Here is a 9,250-nt window from a genome sequence, read left to right as displayed (position 1 = left end):
ATGTGCACCACACCCTGTCACCTAGTAGTCCCCTCCCCACTTGGAGACAGAGTTTTATGAAGCCCAGGCTGGCCCCAAACTGGATGTGTACCCGAGAACGACTTTGAACCCAGGATCCTCCTGACGCCATTGCTGGAATAACAGGCTTGCACCACTGCGTCACTCATTGCTGACAGAATGGTGACTCCCCCGTCCCCATTCAAACGTCACAGTCCTTCACCAAATCCTGGAGGGATGGCTCGATAACTAGATTTGCTTGTCGCTCTTGCAGAGGAGCAGAGTTCAATTCCCAGCATCTGCAATGGGCAGCTCACAACTGTGACTCCTGTGTCCCCTGTGACTACAGGGGATCTAGCGCCCTCTTCTGGCCTCCTCAGGTCCTACACTTATGTGCACGACTCTCCCCCAGAGGAATACGCCTTCACATAAAAATAATCTTTAAAATCAATTTTTAAAAATCAACAAAACCAGTGACAAAATCCTGTATGTATATGTGTGTACATATATATATATACACACATACACATTTATATAAATATATATATTATAATTATATATTGTGTATTTTGGGAGGAGGTGGGGCATGACCTCTGACCTGAGATTTTTAGGACTCTCAGTCTATTACGTTGCCACCTTGTGACTGGAGACACCGAGGTTTGAGTGCTGATGTGACTGTCTCAGGTAGCACAGGAATAATAATAGGGAAGGAAAAGGATGATGTTGTAGTCAGGATGAGGTCGATTAAGCTGCAGTAACAGTTGGCCCCGCGCTGTTTCCCAGCTTGAAAAGCTTATAAGGTTTTTGTTTTTTTTTTCCCCTCTCCCATAAGTTTGTCTCAGGCGGACCGGTGTGACAAGGCTCAGGAGAACTTGGCCGCATGTGGACAACTTCGGAAACCAGGCTGACAGAGATAGCAGGGAAAGGGCGGGAAGCGTGGCTGTTCGCACCAGCGACCTTTGTAAACTCAGAGCAGCTGGAAATATGGCTTCCGCTCGCTTGCCATTGGCTGAAGCGAGTCACGTGGGATAAAGGCATGCAGGGGCTTCCGGTCAGCTCTGGCCAGAAGATAGAGCCTTGGGAGCACTGTACACAGAGGGCGTCTTGGGACTCGAACCCTGATCCAGCTCCTCTGAGGGAAATGTCTAAGCAGCGTGCCCTGCCTTCGTTAATTTTTCCAGCACCCCGGTCATCCGGCAGACGCTGGACCAACACACGATGGCGGTGGCCAGGGGCAAGCAGAAGTGTCGACAGATGTGTAGAGGGCACCCTTGGCAGGAGCTGGTTGTAGACTGAATAGGGACGGTTAGAGATGAACCGCCCGTTCACGAGTTCCACACGCTGTGTGTTGAGCACCTGCTGGCTACAGCACGGTTTCAGGTTCCAGGAGACATCTATAGCCTTGCGGAGCTGACCTCCCTACAAGAGTACCAGACAGAGCTGGAGAGATGGCTCAGAGGTTAAGAGCACCGTCTGCTCTTCCTGAAGTTCCCGAGTTCAATTCCCAGGAGCCACATGGTGGTTCGCAACCATCTATGAGATCTGTTATCTTGTAGTAGGCAGGCACACGTGTGGGCAGAATACTGTATAAATAATTAATAAATCTTTAAAGGAAGAAAAAAAAGACTACCAGACAGTGGAAAAGGAGGAGACAATACCATAGAGGTGGGAGCCTGGCGTGGTGGCACACGCCTTTAATCCCAGCACTCAGTGAGTTCGAAGCCAGCCTGATCTACAAAGTGAGTCCAGGACAGCCAAGGCTACACAGAGAAACCCTGTCTCAAAAAAACAAAACAAAACAAAACCAAACCAAACCCATAGAGCTGTCAGTGTTGAGAAGGGAAAAACAAAACAAAACAAGTGATCTAACCACTCAGGTACTTGTACTTAAATATTCATAAACGAGAAAGAGGCCAGCAAGATGGCTCCGTGGGCAAGGGGGCTTGCTGCCAAGCCTGGTGGCCTGAGCTTTGATCCCTGGTTACCCACACACTGGAAGGGGACTGACTCCCACAAACCACCCTTTGAGATTTAACAAATAGGTAATGATAAATAAGCATAGTTTAAAAAAACAAAAAAACAAAAAAGGAAGAAAGGGGAAAGAAGAAAGGGAGGTGTGTGTGGCAAGCAACCATTCCTGAATGCAGGAATCTTACAATTCCCGCAGTTCATCAAATAGCTATTTGAGCCAGCAGGAGGCAGCAAAGGCCAACAAACAAGCCAGCCAGCACAAAGCCACCCACCATCCAACACCGCCCCCTCCACCCCTGCTCTACCAACTCCCTACCCCACCGTCCCACCCTTCCAACCACTCCCCGCATCTCACTGCCACCCAGCCCCTGCTTTTGTCCCACTCACAGCCCATTCTGATGCCTCAGGCCAAAACGCCCAGCCTTGGTCGGCCTCTGCCTGCAGCAGGCACGCCGGCACGTCCTGACTGTATCCCTACAGCCCAGCCTGGACCAAGCAGCTCCCCCTCCTCTCGGCCTCAAACCCCGCCCCCATCCCTGCCTAGGAGCAGCCACAGCAGGCGTTTAATGTGAACTGTTGAGGCTGAGTGTGGGGCGCAGGCCTTTCATCCCAGCACTCAGGAGACAGGGGCAGGTGGATCTCTGAGTTCAAGGCCAGCCTGGTCTACAAAGAGAGTCCCAGGATAGCTAGGGCTACACAGAGAAATGCTGCCTAGAAAGAAAGAAAGAAAGAAAGAAAGAAAGAAAGAAAGAAAGAAAGAAAGAAAGAAAGAGCCGGGAGGTGGTGGCCCATGCCTTTGATCCCAGGATGTGGGAGACAGAGGCAGGCGGATCTCTGTGATTTTGAGGCCAGCCTGGTCTACAAGGCAATTCCAGGACAGCCAGGGCTATTACATAGAGAAACCCTGTCTCAAAACAAAACAAAACAAAAAGAAAGAAAGAAAAAAGAAACAAAAATAGAAAGAAAGAAAAGAAAAGAAAAAAGAAATAAACTTTCTACATCCTGGGGGACTTTTGGCTTGCTCTTTTAGTGTTCTTTGTCCCTTTTCCCCACTTTGTGATCCACAAGACTAAACTTCCTTCTGCACCCCAAAACTCAAGCTAGGGGTCCTGCTCTCTCCCTCTGCCTGGAAGAATGTAAACAAATAAAAAAGGAGAAGGGGCCCAAAGTGTGAGCATTTTGGCCCAAGGCAGGTGTCGATGAGGATGGGATACCAGGTACAGCCCGCTTAGCTGGAGCTGGCTCTTGGGACCAGAGCTGGGCAGCTCCGGGATCTTCCCACCAGGGGTCCCTGTGGCCTGTCTTTCTCACTCTCAGGACACTGCTTCTAAGAGATAGTGGCCCCTTGTCTGACAAATGAGGAAGTGGCCCTGAGGAAGGAAGTGGGCTGGGCTCTGACCCAGAGTCTACATGATTCATGGGGGGAAAACCTTCTGTTCGGAAGCCACCTCTGTGGGCCAAAGGGCCAGTGTCCTCGCAGCAGGGTCACACGACCACCCAGGGTAGGACTGGTGAACAGACGTGTAGATGTGCCCCCCCCCCCCGACTCAGCAGACCTCCATCAAGTCCCAAGGCTGCCAGGGTCAGTGCAGGTGCAGGCTTCTGTGAGGACACAGGGGCGACCTCATCCTGCCCCTGTGGGAGATGATGAATTGAGGTGGAAGGCGGCCCTGGCCGCTCCACTGTAGAGCGCCTGTGTAGGCTGCACCTGTAAAGAGGCTGCGGCCTCTATGGCTGCGCCCCCCACCCCCCACCCCCCAAATCCCTTCTGTTGGAATATTCTAGTTTCTGTTCCAGTTGCTTTAAGAAAACACCCTGAGAAAAAGCAGCTCTCTGGGAAGAAGGTGCTTCTGGGCTCGTGGCTCCCAACGACAGGCCATAGGCTACAGGCTACCGTGGCAGGGAAGTAGAGGCAGGAACTGAAAACAGCTGAGCACAGCACAGTGAAGAAGAGAGAAATACATGCACAGTTAGTGTGCAGGGGCTTTCTCCTCTCTCTCTCTCTCTCTCTCTCTCTCTCTCTCTCTCTCTGTGTGTCTGTCTGTCTGTCTGTCTGTCTGTGTCTCTCTGTCTTTTCCTCTCCTGTTGTTTTAAAATTATCAGTATTATCAATATTATCTGTAGGCCTGGCTAGTGACTAATCAAGACACAGACACGTGTTATATTTTAAAATAGCCTTAGTTAACCTGGGGCAGGGCAGACATTAATCCTCTAAAACTACCTCCCATAGTGGGACAGGTACGGGATCCCTGCCCCAATCCCACGCCATCTGTTTCTAATAATGTCTATCAAAGCCGCCTCCCATCCACAGTCCCAAATACTTGCTCATGTTCTTCATCTGGGCTGGATTCTCGATTCACGCCGGGTCACGTGCTTCTCCTCCACCTAACCCATGGCGGCCTTCCTCTCTCTCTCCTCTGGGGTGCCTCTCTTCTTCCTCATGGAGGTCTTTCTTCTTTTTCCCAAGATTCCTCTCCCCCCGCCCCAGGACCTTAGTCACACTTCTATCTCCTCCGCCCTGCCCAGGTGGGATGGTTTTTTTATTAATCAAAAAGTGGGTCACAGAGACAGCAAACAATAATTAGCATCAAAATACATTAGACCCTCCCCCCCCAACACTCTCCCTCCCCCTCCCTCCCCCTCTCTCCCCCCTCCCTGCCCCTCCCCCTCCCTCTTCCTCTCCTTCTCCCTGGCTGTAGACCAGGCTGACTTCAAACTCACAGAGATCCTCCTGGCCTTGCCTCCCTCCCAGGTGTGTGGGCTCCATAGCCCTGTTTTGGAAAAGAGAAAAAAAAAAAAAAAAAAAAAGGAGCTAGCTCCGTGGGGAAAGTGCTTGCTTTTTTGAGGCATGAGGGCCTGAGTTCAGGTGTCTGTCATCAAGGTAAAGAGTCAACCACAGCAGCACAAGGCTATAATCATAGCACAGAGACAGAACAGGGTGGGGGTGGGGGTCGGGGTGGGGGTGGGGGTCGGGGTACCGCTGGAGCTCGCCGCCAGCCTGCCAGCCTCATAAAAATGGTGGGCTCCAGGTTCCGTGAAAGACTCTGTCTTGAAAGGAAAAAAAGCAAGGAAGGAAGGTGGGTGTGGCGGTACACACTTCGGATCCCAGCCTTTTAGGGACAGAGACAGCTTGATCTCTGTGAGTTTGGGGCCAGCCTGATCTACATGGAGAGTTCCAGGTCAGCCAGGGCTGCAGAGTGAGACCTGTCTGGTGGGGGGGGTGGGCAGGGGGAGAAGGCAGTCACTGGCGCCGGAGCCGGGTGGTATAGTGCTTTACCTAGTCTACAGGGGTGCCTGGGTCCAACTCCTGGTGCCACGACATTAACAACGGCCATGTGGGGCTAAGAGGAAGCTCCGGCATGATTTCCAGCCCTCTAGCGCCTCACAACCGTCCATATCTCTAGTCCTTGGAGGCCCAATGTCCTCTCCTGGCTACTTCAGACAGTGCATACATGTGGTGCACAGACATACATGTAAACTAAATGTAATACCACACAATAAAAAAATTAAGGTTAATAATAATAATAATAATAATAATAATAATAATAATAATAATAATGTTGATCATTTGTTGAGAACACCTGACAGACACCCAGCTCTGGCTTCACAAGTGTGTGTACTCCTGTGTACACGCACACACATACACAGGCGCGCACACAGACACACATGCATGCAGGCCCACACGTGGGTGCGGATATGCACATGCGCTCACATACATGTGCACGCGTGTGGCGTCCCTGATGAGCTTGTGAAGGCTTTTCCCTCGCTGCGCATCCCCTGACGCTGCAGTGCGACGTGACAGCCGTACCCACTCGGCAGCCTTCGGTATGCTGACCGAACACAGTTGAAATCACCCAGGAGGCTGTGGTAGGTCTTGGGGCCAACACGACCATTTACCATCGTCACTAGCATCTCGGGCTTTGGGTAACCATGGAATTGATTCCAATCCAATCCCAGCCCCTGCTCTCAGATGACAAATAAGGATTGACAGTGAGCTGTAGTGGGCACAGGAGTACGAGGGACACAGTGATACCGCCTTCTACTTGGGATAAATACATCCTCTGCCCATAATAAAGTTTTTTTTTTTTTTTTTTAGGACGTGTGTGTTTTGGGGATGCCACATATGTTTGGGTACCCTTGGAGGCCAGAAGGGGGCGTCAGGTCCCCTGGAGCCGGAGTTACAGATGGTTATGAGCTGCCTGATGTGGGTGCTGGGAACGGAAACTCGGGTCCTCTACGAGAGCAGCCAGTGCTCTTAGCTGCTGGGTCATCATCTCTCCAGCCCTGTAATAAAGTTTTAAGTTCCTGCAGTGGTACACCTCTGCAACTCGGCAGTGGAGGGGGCGTGGCTTAAGACTCCGCCTGAAGCCAGAGGTGGTGGCGCCCACCTTTAATCCCAGCACTCAGGAGGCAGAGGCAGGCGCGTCCCTGTGAGTTCGAGGCCAGCCTGGTCTACAAAGCAAGTCGAGGACAGCTAAAGGCTACACAGAGAAACCCTGTCACCTCAGTCAGGTCTCAGTTTACTGCCGCAAGCACTTGCTGACCTCCCTAGTTAAAAGAATGACCTCTGTCCTCCCTATCGGCCTGACCCCACTTTTATCTTCTGTCTTACCGCATTATGACACTTATCTTTCTCTGATACTATAGGCTAAGTGGGGGGGTTTTCAAAAATTATTGCTCATGTTCCTCCAATAAGACTTGGCCACATAAGAGAACAGTTCTATCTGTCGTCTGTGGCCTCAGCGGTCTGGCATGGAGTCAGCGCTCAGTAAATATTTGCTAGGTGATTAAATGGCTTGGAAACCCCCAAGCAAGGAGAAGAGGAGCGGGAAGGTGCCAAAGGGGTGGGGATGAGAGGTCTGTTTCTCCAACCCACCTGCTTGGCTAGCGGAGGGCAGGAGTGCTTGTGTGTGTATGCATGGTGTGTGTGTGTGTGTGTGTGTGTGTGTGTGTGTGTGTGTGTGTGTGTTCTAATGTGGATTGAATCTAAGGTTTTACATGTGCTAACCAAGTGCTCTACCACTGAGCCACGCCCTCAGCCCCTCACTGGGGGATTCTAGGCAGGGGCTCTACCACTGAGCCACACCCCCAGCCCCTCACTGGGAGATTCTAGGCAGGGGCTCTACCACTGAGCCACGCCCCCAGCCCTTCACTGGGGGATTCTAGGCAGGGGCTCTACCACTGAGCCATGCCCAGCCCCTCACTGGGGGATTCTAGGCAGGGGCTCTAACACTGACTTATTTTTCCACACTTCTTTTACTTTTTATTTTGAGACAAGATTATACTTAATTGTCCAGGCTAGCCTGGAATATATAATCTCTGCGTCAGTCTCACAAATAATGGGGGTGGCCAGTGGCAGGTGGTGCACACCTTCAATCCCAGCACTCAGGAGGCAGAGGCTGGCGGATCACTGTGAGTTCAAAGCCAGCCTGGTCTACAGAGCGAGTCTAGGACAGTCAAGGCTACACAGAGAAACCGTGTCTCAAAAAAAAAAAAAAAACAAACAAGGGCTGGAGAGATGGCTCAGAGGTTAAGAGCACTGACTGCTCTTCCAGAGGTCCTGAGTTCAATTCTCAGCAACCACATGGTGGCTCACGACCATCTATGATGTGATCTGATGCCCTGTTTTGGCCCACAAGTATACACAGAGGCAGAGCATTGTATACCTAATAAGTAAATCTTAAAAAGAAGACAGAGCACAAAGCAAAACAAAACGAAACAAAAAATGGGGGTGACCGGCCTGACTGCTCCGTCCTGTGTGTGGGGTGAGGACTGAAATGGACTTGGGGTTCTTTGAACAATCTAACAACCTTCCTGGCCCAGCTGGGACCTCTGGGATTTTTTCCCTTCCAGCTTTTCTTGGGGAGGCACACCCCAGGTCAGGTTTACCAAATTTTGCCCAGCCCTGTGTCCTCAGTTTCCCTAAATGACAAGAGAAGGGGGAGCGAGGCCCTCGCTAGCTTTATTGGGACAGGTTAAGAAGCCACTTCCAGCCTGGAGCTCCCCAGGGGACTGGTGACATGGCAGATTAGATAAGCGTGCTAGGGAAATGAAAGCCCCACAAAACAAGGTCACAGAACTGTATCCTCAATTGGCCCCCGTAAGCAAGAAAGATCGGCGTGTTCTTCATATGGGTTTTTGCTATTTTTATTTGTTTTTTGAGGATGTATTTTGTTTTGGTGGCGGTGATGGTTTTGTTGTTGTTTTTAAAATTTTTGTCACATTTTCTCTCTCGGGGGAGGGGCGCATGCCCATACCTTGGCATGGGTGTGGAGGTCAAAGGGCAGCTTGTCGGAGTCGGTTCTCTCCTTTCACTACGTGGGGCCAACGACAGAGCTGAGGTCATCAGGCTTGGCAGCCAGGGCCTTTGCGCGCGATAAGCCAGCTCACTGGCCCTGTTTTCTGGATTTTTGTTTTTAGAAAATTGTGTTTGTTTGGAGGCACGGGATTGCTGGGTAACTCAGGCCAGCTTGGGACTGGCGGCAATCCTCCTGCTTCACCTTCCCTAGTGCTGAGATTCCAGGTCTGTGCCGCGCAAGGCTGCGCCAGCCTCCTAAAGCGGTGGTCCTGGTCCTCACTTACCTCATAGGATTTGGGGGCGGGGGGTGCGGACTAGAAGGCTGGATAAAAGGACAGTAATGTATGTGCCTCATCACTGGCCCCACTGTACCTGCTGTTCCAGCTCCTTTGGAAAGCCAGGTAGAAAAAGAGTCTCACACTCAAGGCCAGCCTGGGCTCACTGAGCAAGATCCTGTCTCAGAAAAGAAAACTTGGCGCCATCGTGGTAGCACAAATCTTTTGCCTTTCATCCCAGCACTCCAGAGGCAGAGGCAGGCGGATCTCTGTGAGTTCGAGGCCAGCCTGGTCTACATGGCCTTGGTTATACAGGGAGACCCCTCCACTAAATAAAGAAAAGAAAAATGGCCCAGCCTAGTGGCGCACGCCTTTAATCCCAGCACTGGGGAGGCAGAGGCAAGGTGGATCGCTGTGAGTTCGAGGCCAACCTGGTCTACAAAGCGAGTCCAGGACACCCAAGGCCCTATCTCAGAGGCCCTATCTCAAAAAAAAAAAAAAAAAAAAAAGTCAAGATCATGCTTAGCTACATAGTGGGTTCAAGGCCATCCTATATAGTCATTTCAAAAACCAGCAAGGGTTCATATTAGAGGAACACTAGGGAGGGAGGAGGGTGACGTTAACAAAGACAGCGGGCAGGAAAGGGTCATGTGATGCTTTGGGCACTAGAAGCCATGACACAGGTTAGGGACAAAAGGTAGCCCTGCCC

Source organism: Acomys minous, assembly GCF_964271855.1.
Source record: "Acomys minous genome assembly, chromosome: 20".
Lineage (NCBI taxonomy): Eukaryota > Metazoa > Chordata > Mammalia > Rodentia > Muridae > Acomys > Acomys minous.
Note: the sequence above shows the minus strand (reverse complement) of the source record.